This window comes from Curcuma longa, chromosome 8 (genome assembly GCF_044706935.1).
Source record: "Curcuma longa cultivar G26 ecotype Majalengka, Jawa Barat chromosome 8, ITB_CL_G26_1.1, whole genome shotgun sequence".
NCBI classification, from domain to species: domain Eukaryota; kingdom Viridiplantae; phylum Streptophyta; class Magnoliopsida; order Zingiberales; family Zingiberaceae; genus Curcuma; species Curcuma longa.
In genome coordinates this window covers 2,957,612-2,971,590 of record NC_133868.1, presented here as the reverse complement: position 1 = coordinate 2,971,590, position 13,979 = coordinate 2,957,612, and the positions used below count along the sequence as shown (strand labels likewise).

Below are 13,979 nucleotides of genomic sequence, written 5' to 3'. Positions count from 1 at the left end.
GAGTTTACCTAGTGTCAAACCTTGATCCTCCAAACTTTGTTTGGACTTTCTACTTAACCTTTGATCCTTGATTATCAGTCTTTGGTCCAATTTGATTTTGGTCCTCCAGACCCATCGAGTCCCTCCAACTAGTGTCCTTGATCCGACAAGACTTTTGCCCAGTCCTTCCAACCAGGACTTCCTTGCCTAACCTCCAGTTAGAATTTAGTCTTGTCTAGCCTCCAGCTAGGACTTAGTCTTATCTAGCCTCCAACTAGGACTTCTCTGGTTGTGCTATCTGCACATTTGGTCAAACTCATTAAATTACAACACAACTTAACTTTAAACTTTTGTCATTATTAAAATCAAATTCGATTATCTAGTGCTCCCTACACTAACAGTTAGCACATAACAAATATACCAGGATATAAACGATAAACTCAAGTAATACTAACACTTACCCTTTTACGTAGTTCGAAACCCTAATTCCTACTGCACAACATATGACTCATTAGTGAGTCACCTCTCAAGTCCTTTCTATCTTTTCTCCTTCTCCAAACCTTTTGGAAGTGGAAAAATCTCTTATTCTTACTTACAAGATAAGAACAAGAAGAACAATACTATAAGCAAAATAATAATAAATGCAATGAGGAACCAAATCCAATGATGGAGCTTTCTCATTATTTCTTTCACTTTTATTCTATTTCACTAGTCTTTCACATTGCCAAAAACTCCCCTTTGCTTCCCTTTTATAGTCTTAATGTTCCAACAATTATTTGTTATTTTTTGCTTGAGTAGTTGACTTATCACTTACCCAATCGACTGATCTAGTAACTACTTTAGCCATTTGTCTACCAATGAATATTTAAGTCAATTGCACCTATTTCTAGTTGACTACTTGGTCTCCTAATGGATGCTTGACTCAATTGTTCTATTGTGGCTTATAGACCATCTAACAACACCTACCAATCTCTATCACATCAACTAACTCTACTTTAGTTGAAAAATCAACCTGAGTCAACTACCTAGTTAACTCATTCACAAATCAACTAAATCTTATTTTCAATCGATTGGATCTTTGATTACAACTAACTCCAAGGTTGACTATTCGTTTAAGTTAAGGTGTACCCAAAATCTAAAGACTCGCAAGCTCTTGTTTCACTTAGACTTCCCTTCCAAAAGAGCATGCCTTCTAGGCTTCCTTGTCATGCTAAGTGGCCTTGCTTCTAAGATTTTTCTGATAAAGAGGTCTTGCCTCTAGGACTACCTTGTTACCAAGTATTAATTAACCTTGGCTTACAAGGGCTTTCACTTGCCAAATCTTTGATTAATATTGATCTATTAAGACTTCTACTTGCCAAGGGATTTGGTTGACATTGACCCATTGGGACTTTCACTTATCAAATATTCGACCAACTTTAACCTATCAAAAATTACACTTGTCAAATATTCGTTCAATCTTGACTTATCGAAACTTCGTTGGCGCTAACATCTATTAGACTTCATTCACTATCAACACCTGTTGACCTTCTATGATGTTAATAATTGTTGAACTTCTCTCATTACCAACATTTATTGAACTTCTCTAATGTTAACATTCGTTAGACTTCTTTTATTGTTAAATATTTAGTCAATCATAACTTATTTGACACATCATATTGATTTCCAATGCCCACACTAGCTTTACCTAACTTAAACACTTAAGCCAAACATATGCCTTTAACCAAACATCAAATATTTTGGTCAAACAAAACCAAGATATAGTATGATTGCACCAATAGTTCAATCATACAACTACAAAATTAATTACTTTTTTTTTAATTTACCTTCTCAACCGGCGCCTCCCTCCTCCCGCTGCTGCAGCCGAAGCCCCTCCCCGCAAGCCTCGCCGCCTCTGCTCCGCCCTCCTAAAAGTCGCGCGAGGCCGCCGAAACAACTGAGCGGAGGGACAAAACCTCCCTACGAAGACCGCAGAAGCTCCGGCTGTTGTTGCGGAAGGCGGCACCGAGCCTGGATGCGAGAGATCGACGCTGCCATCGAGAGAGCAAAGAACTCGTGGAGAGAAGGTGGCGATGGAAGGTTTTGGGGCCGGCGAGAGATCGGGGAGAGATTTGTAGAGGAGATCGGAAGCAAACCTCGAGGAGTCCGTTGGAGGAGGCGGAGGATTCGAAGTGAGGAAGCCACATATGAAGTTGATGTAAGAATGCTCCCCTTTCACAGTTTAGACTTTGCACTTACCGATTGAAATGAATAATGTCCATGAAATTGCATCTTTTCTCCTTGCTTTCAGATGAAACATGTAGTTTCTGCTGCCATAGCTATTAAAGGACTTGTTGGTCTCTTCTATTCATCTTCAGCAGTTCTTTTGGAGTGTATCTGCTGGTCAGTAAATGTTTTCTTTGTTGCTGCTATTCAATAATAGCCTTAGTTCTTGTTTCTATTTGTAAGAGCAGGTTGATTGTAGAAAGTATTTTTTGTTAACTATGTTTAGAAGGTTAAAAATCTGTTTGCTGATCATTGTTCATTGTTGCTGCCATAGCTATTTTTTTCTTCTTCTAATTATGGGTTTATGTTTGCTAGATTGAATCTTGGAGCAACCAATACCAGTCATATCTTGGGAAGCAAGCTGGCCAATTGAGGTAGACTCTTACCCCTTTTTCTAATTGTTAATTTATTATTTATTTAAGTGTGATTGTTGTTTATTTATTGATCTTAGGAAAATATTATGTCAACAATGCATAGATTTTTCAAAAGGAAAGCTCTAGAATTAGAAGAACAAAATATTAGAAATGTCACAGTTGAATTTGATTTTTCACAATTACCGACAGATCCTGGATTAAGGATTCCAATTTGTTCTTATAATGCTAACATTAGAGATCAAGTTCGAAGGATATATTTGCAAAAAGGTCCATGTCAACCTTCATGTTATGAATTCCCAAAACGAAAATTTAGAGTAAGTCAATTTAGACGGTTCAACATATCTTATTTTTTTAGTTTTCTATTCTTGAGAATATTTTGTTTCCCATTTTGATGACAAATGCTAATTTGATTTTGATTCAATTGCAGTTGGATTTCATAGCTAAGCATCTTTTTATGATGATGGTGGAATAGATAGTTTTTTTTTGATATTAGGGAGGCTTATCCGGTTGGACAAACTTAGCAGGTTAGTTTTTATTTTGCCATTTGAAATTTAATTTTTATGTCAATTTTTGTGTATCATGTTGATGTGTTCTATTCTATTAGATAATGAAACATAATTATTCCTCTTATGAGTTTTTTTGTGGCACACTCAATATATATGTTATTTAGTTAATGTTGATGTTTAATTTTAGAACATACATAATTTTATGATTATAAAATTTAAATTTTATTTGACTTTATTAAATATATTATATTGTTGCCCACACTCGATCACTATCCTAGCTCCGCCCCTGCACCAACAATTTATATATATATATTAAATCAATGATGCATCTAAAAGGGTCAAGCTTATCATCTTTAATAAGACTATAAAATTGAAAACCGAAACAATGGCTTATTGAAGGACTGACCTAAATCGAGAGCCAATACCATTGCTTTTTAACTTGTTGCTGGAGTTCCTACAAGTGTGGAATGACCTACTGGAATGGGCAGCAACAACCAAGAGTCTTTAATGAGGAAGAGAGGAGGAAGAAGAAATGTCAAACATTGATCAAGATGCCCAAATAAAGTTTGACCTCTCCGTTTTATACTTGGCCCATGCATAGGGACCATTCACCATAAAGCCCATAATCCGTTAATAACCCATTAATGTTAACGAACCAGATTATTGGATTTGCAAATTCAATCCAGATCTAGTATCTAAATCCCCTTTAATGCCACAAGCATTAGATCACTTAATTAAGGTTTAGTTTCCTTAACGACAATTAGTTTTGTGTGTGTGTTAATCAAGTATAAGCCCACCTTATGGAGATTCAAGTCTACCTGGACTTGATTAAGCCCATCCATGTAGACTTAATCCTACAATCTCCCACTTAAGCTATACTTGATTCCTTATACACCCAACAACCCCTTAGTTGAGTTCAACATGCCAAAATTGATGGGTTGACAATCCCTTAAACAATTTGGTCTATTAATTCAATTAGCACAGGACTAAAGAAGTCAGAGTTACTTGTAGGATCGTAAACGCACTAGAGGAAGAGGGGGTGAATAATGCTTGTCACTTTTTCACTTTTTATAAAGACGCAGTAGAAAAATAGGAATGCGAAAGAAAAAAAGAATTTTTTTTTACTTGGTTCACAGCCTACAATTGCTACTCTAAGGCTCATAGTCATTGACCGCTTTCGATGGATAATTTACTAGTAACCTTCTTAAAGAGAAGGTCTCGTTTTTACAAAGAGTAGAACCAGTAACAAATTAACTAGTTTCTTACAATTTAAAGCACGGAAAAAGACAAGTAATGGAAAGAAAGCTATCGATAAAAGAGAAATAAATTGAGCAGAGTAGTCAGAGCAGAACTTCAGGGTAGAATCAAAATTTTGGAGCACAATGGAAGTGGGAGGAGGTGGAAAATTGTAGTGTAAAGCTGTTGGTTGTGACCTCCTTTTATTAGCCATTCTAGGTGCTTGAATTGTGGATGTGGCTGCAGCTAGTGAAGCGTATCAGATTTGTATTCGATCGTGACTTATCCATCCCAGGGCGTCTTGATTGCTTCCGGGTGCTTGGAGCGTGAGGTATCCCGGCCCATTCCCGCTTGCCACCTCATCTGCATCGCTGGCTCGAAATATTCTTATTCGGGCGCCCAGATCCAATTGGGGCGTTGGACTGTCTAGGCGTTCGGATCCAATTGGGGTGCCTGGATAATCTTATTTTCCTACATCAAAGAGTTAGCACAATACAAGTATGATGTAGGAAGTTATGTTAGGACAATTTTACAATTGTCTAGTCTTGACTTTTAGATTTCCAATAAAATCCTAGGTCAGATTGACACCTATTGTTCCCTTTTACGGGAACATATCCTCATCTACTCCTCTCAAGAGATTTTACCTGTCTGTCAAACATTTAGTACTCCAGACCTGTTTGGACTTTCTGCTCAGCGTATGATACTTTGACCCCCAGTTTTTGGTTCGATTCGATCTTCGTCCTCCAGACCCCATCGAGTCCCTCTACCTGGTGTCCTTGATCTACCAAGACTTCTGTCTAGTCCTTCTGACTGAGACTTCCTTGCCTAGCCTCTAGTTAGAACTTGCTTTGCCTAGCCTTCAGTTAGGATTTTACTTATTTAGCCTCTAGCTAGGACTTGCTTGTTGTGCTACCTGTACGCTTATATCATTTCACAAACAATACTTAACTTTAGACCTTTTTCAATATCAAAACATAGGTTTGATTCTAGTGCTCCTTGCACCAACAATCTCCCCATTTTTGATATTAGACAACTTGGTTTAATGTTATGTTTAAATTTTTTCATAAAGAAGGTTTTTACATAATGAAGGTTAACTCCCCTTGAGTTTAAGCTCTCCCTTAATTTAAGATATCTTTTTTAAAAACTCCTTAAATTAAGACGTTCTTTTGAAAATTTTTTAAACCTTTTAAACCTTCTCATTTTCTTCCCTTTTGACATACATCAAAAAATAGGAGACTCACTATTTTCAAAACTTAATAAGATTTTCAAAAATTAAAAGTATTTTGAGTAAAAAGTACATACAAGAAAACTCTAAGTGACAATTTCAAGATTTAACTTGAAGATTGATTCTAATATCAAAGAATAATTAAGTCCTAGAGTTCAAGCATACACCATGAAAAAATATAATATTTTAAAAATACATCTATATAATTGTCCTTATTAATATGTCTAACTTTTGTTACTAATTGACTATCAGAAGATAACAGTTTTTATTAAGTTAGTCAAATTAAGTATAGATTTCCAACTAGATCAATGTTAATTCGTATTTATAGCTCAAATTTAAGATGATATACTGACATAAGCATTTAAAATTCAGACTTTGATCCTAAGCATCTAACACTATTCTAAATAGCTCAGTACACAAGCAAGTTACTGTCTAGTTTGCACCTAGCATAGTCTGAATCAGAGTATCCTCCTAAGTCAAAGTTGTTTGTTCTTGGGTACTAAATTCCTACATTTATTGTACCTTTGATATATCTAAGTATTCTTTATACTAGTGTTAAGTGTGATTCTTTTGCATATGATTGATATTTAGCACGTATTCCAACTACAAATAAGATATCAGGTTGACTTGTAGTTAAGTATAATAGACTACCTATTGCACTCCTATAATATTTTAAATCAACTGATTTTCCATATAGATCATTATCAATTTTTATAGTCGTTGCCATATGTGTATTTATTTCTTTAGAATTTTTCATTCTAAAATTTTTAATTAATTTTTTAGCATATCTATTTTGAAAAGCATAGTTGTCATCTTTGGTTTGTTTTATCTATAAATCTAAGAAGAAGATTAGTTCACCTATCAGACTCATTTCAAATTCACTTTCCATTAAGGTAATAAATGCTTTTAAAAATCTTGAATTTGTTGAACCAAAGGTTATATCTACATAGATTTGAGTTATAAAGATGTCTTTCTCTAGGTTTTTGACAAATAGGGTTGAATCAATTTGTCCTTGGTTGAACCCTTTAGATATTAAATAGGTTGACAATCTTTTATACCAAGTCCTAGATGCTTGTTTTAATCCATATAAAACTTTCTTTAATCTACAAACATGATTTGGATTATCTAAATCCTCAAACCTGGGTGGTTGATTTACGTAAACTTCTTTGATTTTCGAAAATGCAGATTTTACATCCATTTAATATAGTTTGAATTGTTTATGCGCTGCATAGGCTAGCAACATTCTAATAGATTCAAGTCTTGCTACAGGTGCATATATTTCATCATAGTCTAATTCTTCTACTTGGCTAAATCCTTTAGTTACTAATCTGATTTTATTCCTAACAATTTTACCTTTATCATCTAATTTGTTCCTAAAGACCCATTTGATGTTAATGATTGATTTATCTTTTGGCATGGGTACTAAGTCTCAGACTTGATTTCTTTCAAATTGGACTAGTTTTTTTTTTGCATTGTTATGATCCAATCAGGATCAGGTAGGGCTTCTTCAATGGTTTTTGGTTTAATTTTTGATATTAGAGCTATTTGACTTAAGTTTCTATAAGATGATTGGGTTCGAACTTCTAGACTTAAATCATCCAAAATTTGGTGATTCGATCTTAATCTGGGTGCTCGTGTGATAGTAGTAATACTTGGTTCTTCTAGTTCAGTCATGTTTGATTCAAGTCTTAATTCATCATCTTCTATATTTGTGATATTAATGTTTGAATTTTGATTAGGTTGGTCAAAATTATTTTCTTCATCAAATATTATGTTGGTTGTTTCTTTAACTTTTGACATATTCTTGTTATAGACTCTAGAAAAATTTCATTTGATGTTTTAGATGTAAATTTTCTTAAGTAGTCTTTCGTGTTTAATATATGTATTTTACATCCAAACACCCTTAAGTATTGTGGGTTGGGTATTTTATTGTAATAGATTTCATAAGAGGTTTTATTATGATGTTTATTAATTAAGATTCTATTTTGAATATAACAAGTTGTGCTTACTATCTTAGTCCAAAATTGATTAGATAAATTTAATTCATTTAACATTGTTCTTGTTGCTTCTTGTAGAGTTCTATTTTATCTTTCCACGATTCTATTTTGTTGTCGGGTTTTAGGACAGAAAAATTCATGGTGGTAACCGTTATTTTGACAAAATTCAATAAATTTTTGATTTTCGAATTCTCCACCATGATCATTTCTTATTCTTTTAATTTTTATATTTTTTATTTTTTATTAATTTACATAGGTTGGTAAATTTTTTAAACGTTCCATCTTTAGTTTTTAAGAATTTTACTTAGGTAACTCTTGAGTAATTGTCGATTATTACTAAGCAGTATTAGTTTCCGTTTAGTGACTTAACTCCATGTGAATCAAATTGGTCCAAGTGTAAAAGTTCAAGTATTGTTTTAGTTTGATTCATATTAGTTGATTTGTGAATTAATTTGGTTTGTTTTCTTTGTTGGCAAACATTACAGATTGTATTTTCTAGGTTGATCAATTTTGGTAGAACTTTAATTAAGTCATTTTGATTCATTTTTGAGATGAATCTTAAATGAGTGTAACCCAGTCTCCTGTACCACAACTTAATTTCCTCTTATTTTGTCAGTAGACACTTAATTGAGGAGTTTGGTAGGTCAATTGTATAGATGTTATTTTTTCTAATTCCTTTAAGTGTTATTTTAGGGTTTTCAATATTTTCAATATTTTCAATTAAGCATTCAAATTTTGAAAATGTTACTAGGTAACTAGCATCACACAATTGACTAATACTGAGAAGATTAAAGTCAAAATTTATGATTAATAGAACTTTACGAATAATGAAATTTTAATTTAGTTCAATATTATCTGTTCTAATTATTTTAGGGTTTTCAATATTTTCAATTAAGCATTCAAATTACTGTCTAGTTTGCACCTAGTATATGAATTATCCTACTAAGTCAAAGTTGTTTGTCCAACAAATCACATTTATTGTACCTTTGATATATCTAATATTCTTTATATTAGTGTTAAGTATGATTCTTTTGCATATGATTGATATCAAGCACGTATTCCAATTGCAAATAAGATATTAGGTTGACTTGTAGTTAAGTATAATAGACTACCTATTGCACTCCTATAATATTTTAAATCAACTGATTTTCCATCTAGATCATTATCAATTTTTATAGTCGTTGCCATTAGTGTATTTATTTTTTTAGAATTTTTCATTCTAACATTTTTAATTAATTCTTTAGCATATTTTTTTGAAAAGCATAGTTGTCATCTTTGGTTTGTTTTATCTATAAATCTAAGAAGGTTAGTTCACCTGCCAGATTCATTTCAAATTCACTTTCCATTAAGGTAATAAATTCTTTTAAAAATCTTGAATTTGTTGAACCAAAGGTTATATCTACATAGATTTGAGCTATAAAGATGCCTTTCTCTAGGGTTTTGACAAATAGAGTTGAATCAATTTGTCCTTGGTTGAACCCTTTAGATATTAAATAGGTTGACAATCTTTTATACTAAGTCCTAGGTGCTTGTTTTAATCCATATAAAACTTTCTTTAGTCTACAGACATGATTTGGATGATCTAGATCCTCAAACCCGGGTGGTTGATTTACGTAAACTTCTTCTTTGATTTTCAAAAATGCGGATTTTACATCCATTTGATATAATTTGAATCCTTTATACGTTGCATAAGCTAGCAACATTCTAATGGATTCAAGTCTTGCTACAGGTGCATATGTTTCATCAGTCTAGTTCTTCTACTTGGCTAAATCCTTTAGCTACTAATCTGATTTTATTCCTAACAATTTCACCTTTATCATCTAATTTGTTTCTAAAGACCCATTTGGTGTTAATGATTGATTTATCTTTTGGCATGGGTACTAAATCCCAGACTTGATTTCTTTCAAATTGGACTAGTTTTTCTTGCATAGCTATGATCTAATCAGGATCAAGTAAGGCTTTTTCAATGATTTTTGGTTCAATTTTTGATATTAGAGCTATTTTACTTAAATTTCTATAAGATGATCGGGTTCGAACTTCTAGACTTAAATCACCCAAAATTTGGTCAAGCGGGTGATTCGATCTTAATCTGGGTGCTCGTGTGATAGTAGTAACACTTGGCTCTTCTAGTTGAGTCATGTTTGATTCAAGTCTTAATTTATCATCTTCTAGATTTATGAGATTAATGTTTGAATTTTGATTAGGTTGGTCAAAATTATTTTCTTCATCAAATATTATGTTGGTTATTTCTTTAACTTTTAAAGTATTCTTGTTATAGACTCTATAGACCTTACTAGTTGTAGAATATCCTAGAAAATTTTCATTTGATATTTTAGATGTAAATTTTCCTAAGTAGTCATTTGTGTTTAATATATGTACTTTACAACCAAACATCCTTAAGTATTTTGGGTTGGGTAGTATATTGCAATAGATTTCATAAGAGGTTTTATTATGATGTTTATTAATTAAGATTCTATTTCGAATATAACAAGTTGTGTTTATTGTCTTAGTCCAAAGTTGATTAGATAGATTAAATTTATTTAACATTGTTTTTGTTGTTTCTGGTAGAGTTTTATTTTTTCTTTCCACGATTTCATTTTGTTGTCGGGTTCTAGGACAAGAAAATTCATGATGGTAACCATTATTTCAATAAAATTCAATAAATTTATGATTTTTGAATTCTCCACCATGATCATTTCTTATTCTTTTAATTTTTATATATTTTTATTTTTTTATTAATTTACATAGGTTGGTAAATTTTTTAAACGTTTCATGTTTAGTTTTTAAGAATTTTACTCAGGTAACTCTTGAGTAATTGTCGATTATTATTAAGCAGTATTAGTTTCCATTTAGTGACTTCTCCATGTGAATCAAATTGGTCCAAGTGTAAAAGTTCAAGTATTGTTTTAGTTTGGTTCATATTAGTCAATTTGTGAATTAATTTGGTTTGTTTTCCTTGTTGGCAAACATTACAGATTGTATTTTATAGGTTGATTAATTTTGGTAGAACTTTAACTAAGTCATTTTGATTCATTTTTGAGATGAATCTTAAATGAGCATGACCCAGTCTCCTGTACCACAACTTAGTTTCCTCTTACTATATCAGTAACACTTAATTGAGGAGTTTGGTTGGTCAATTGTGTAGATGTTATTTTTTCTAATTCCTTTAAGTGTTATTTTAGGGTTTTTAATATTTTCAATTAAGTATTCAAATTTTGAAAATGTTACTAGGTAACCAATATCACACAATTAACTAATACTGAGAAAATTAAAATCAAAATTTTCGATTTATAGAACTTTACAAATAATGAAATTTGAACTTAGTTCAATATTACTTGTTCTAATTATTTTAGGGTTTTCAATATTTTCAATTAAGCATTCAAATTTTGAAAATCTTACTAGGTAACCAGCATCATACAATTGACTAACACTGAAAAGATTAAAGTCAAAATTTTTGATTAATAGAACTTTACGAATAATGAAATTTGAACATAGTTCAATATTACCTGTTTCAATTATTTTAAGTTTTCTGTTATTGTCAAATGCAACTAATTCTAAGTTCTTGAGTTTCAATTTGGTTTATTTCAATCTATCTCCAATTATGTGCTTGGAACATCCACTATCTAATATCCATTGGTCCAAATTTTTATGTTCCTACACATAATGGATCCAATTTTTATTTGAATTTTAAGATAGATTGATTTTCACTTCTTATTTTTCATCTCACCGATTTTAGATTGTCAAATACGTTAGTCCTATGGTTTGTGTGAGATGATTGTCGATTTTAATTTTGATTACTTTAATTGTAAGTCTAGAGGTTTACTTGACCTTATGTTAGATTTAGACTTAGCTTTAGATCCGCCAAGTTGGTATTTTTAGGATAAGCTTTCAAATTGTGGTAAGTCACAATAGACGTCATTAAAGTAATCACGTGTCTAAAACAAAGCTTTTTGGAAACAATCAATCCTAGAGACTTAATGCTAACTCTTGGTTTAACTAGCTCATGTTGAACTGGGGTGGCTTCAGTTAGTTCCATTCGACCAAGTGCATCAGGTAGAACACATGATTCAACCTCGACATGCTTTGTCCTAACTTTCCTAACCTAATATCATCCTAATCCCTTCTGATGTTAGGTTGTTAAGGTTAAGTTGACCTTTTACTAACTAATCATTTTAATTTAAGCATAAAATTAAACTAAGCATGTATCAAAAATGGTAAATTAGACAATCATGCAACTTATCTAATTAAAATAGTTTTTCTATTGGCACCCCTAGATCAAAACCCTGAGTCGGACTAGTTAGATAATGAATCTGATCCTTGGGGATTAATCCAACTTAATTAGTAAGCTGGACTTGGGAACCCATGCTTGGACTCGCTGTTTATTGGTTCAATTTACTATGACAAATATGATTTGTGTTGTGATTTAGCTTTATATCCGAGTCCGAATTGATTATACGTGGCTCTTTGAGTCTCAAGCATCATGTCAAGGTACTTGGAGCTCGAAGTGAACTGTTCCAATGAGCCTTTAAGGTCCTCAATTTGAGCTTTCAAGGTGGAATTTTCTTTCTTAAGTTGTTGAACTTGAGTTGAAGTTCCACTTTGAATATCTACAATTGAGGAACCTAGGCTAGTCTTCTCTTTAAGGACTGTTACCTCCTTTTGGAGTGACTTGATTCGGACTATAAAATTAGCTAACTTACGAAATCATTGAATATAATTTTTTTCTATTAATTGATGACTTACAGTGGAATTTAGACTTCTGAATCGGATATGAATTCGTGGTTTGACTCGGACTCAGCTTCAGATTCGATTTCAGAGTCGGGCTCGACTATTTGCTCTCGTGCCGGTAGTGTCAGGAAGTTTGCTTGTTCTTCCTTGTCTGATTCTTCCAAAGATGATTCGTTGTTCTGTATTTTATTGTTAGATAAAGTATTCAATTGGAGATTTCTTTTTGTTACCTTGGAATTGTCGATTTTTTTGTGGAGTTCGACTAAATTGTCCCAAAGTTCCTTAAACTAGATAATGTATGTTACCTGAGCATCAATTTGAGCCTTCTTCTTGATATAAGAAGTTCATCTTTCCATTTCTAAACTTTTTCTAAATTCATTAACCGATACGGTGAATCCTTTCTTGATGACGATCCATGCATTAATTTGTGTATTCAAAAATTGCTCCATCCTCCTTTTCCAAGATTTGAAATTTATTCTGTCAAAGAGTGATGGACGAGAAGTGTTGAGCCTTTCTTGTTGAGCCATTATAGAAATTCTTGCACACGAAAAAAAAGAAAAAAATATTCTAAGATTTGGTCTTGGGTTAGTAGTGCGGGAAAAAATAAAATAATGAATAAAGGAATAAAGCGACGAAAAAAATATTTGAATAGTGGTTGCACTAATTTAGAGCGTTCTCGTTCTGATACCAATTGTAGGATTGAAAGCGCATTAGGAGGAGGGAGTGATTTTATTTTTTATAGAGACGTGGAAAAATAGAAATGTGAAAGAATAAAATGACTTTTTTTATTTTGGTTTACAGCCTACGACTGTTACTCCAAGGCTTGCGGTTGTTGATCGCTTTCAATAGGCAATTCACTAGTAACATCTTTCTTAAAGAGGTCTTGTCTTTTACAAAGAGTGAATTGGTACTTTACAATTTAAAGCACGGAAAAAGACAATAAAAAGAAAGCTACTAACAAAAGAGAAATAAATTGAGCAGAGTTTCAGCCTAGAATCGAAATTTTAGAGCATAATGGAAGTTGGAGGAGGTGGAAAATTATAGTGTAGAGTTGTTGGTCGTGACCTCCTTTTATTAGCCATTCTGGGCGCTTGGATTGCTAATGTGGCTGGAACTGGTGAAGCGTATCAAATTTGTATTCGATCGTGACTTATCCATTCCCGGGCTCTCAGATTACTTCTAGGCGCCTAGAGCGTGAGGTGTCTCGGCCAATCTCAGCTTGCCACCTCATCTACATCGCTGGCTCGAAATATTCTTATCTGGGTGCTTGAATCCAATTGGGGTGTTTGGACCGTCCGAGCGCCCAAATCCAATAGGGGCACCCGGAGTCTATTTTTCCTCCAACCTTATTTTCCTGCATCAAAGAGTTAGCACAATACAAATATAATGCAGGAAGTTATATTAGGACAATTTTATAATTGTCTGGTCTTGACTTTTAGATTTCTAATTAAACCCTAGGTCAGATCGACGTCTATTGTTCGTTTTTACGGGAACGCATCCTCATCTACTCCTCTTAGGAGATTTTACCTGTCTGCTAAACATTCAGTCTTCTAGACCTGTTTAGACTTTCTGTTCAACATCTGATCATCTGCTCCCTAGTCTCTAGTCCGATTTGATCTTGATCCTCCAGACTCCATTGAGTCCCTCCATTTGCTGTCCTTGATCTGTC

The 13,979-nt window shown here is 32.9% G+C and overlaps 1 long non-coding RNA gene across 1 annotated transcript; it reads left to right on the top strand.

Annotated features, from left to right (window-relative positions):
- The first annotated feature begins 2,058 nt into the window (after positions 1-2,058).
- Positions 2,059-2,636, top strand: LOC141832885 (uncharacterized). The gene is made up of 3 exons (XR_012602169.1): positions 2,059-2,176; positions 2,270-2,361; positions 2,560-2,636. It is a non-coding gene; the product is annotated as an uncharacterized LOC141832885 (long non-coding RNA).
- Positions 2,637-13,979: the final 11,343 nt, after the last annotated feature.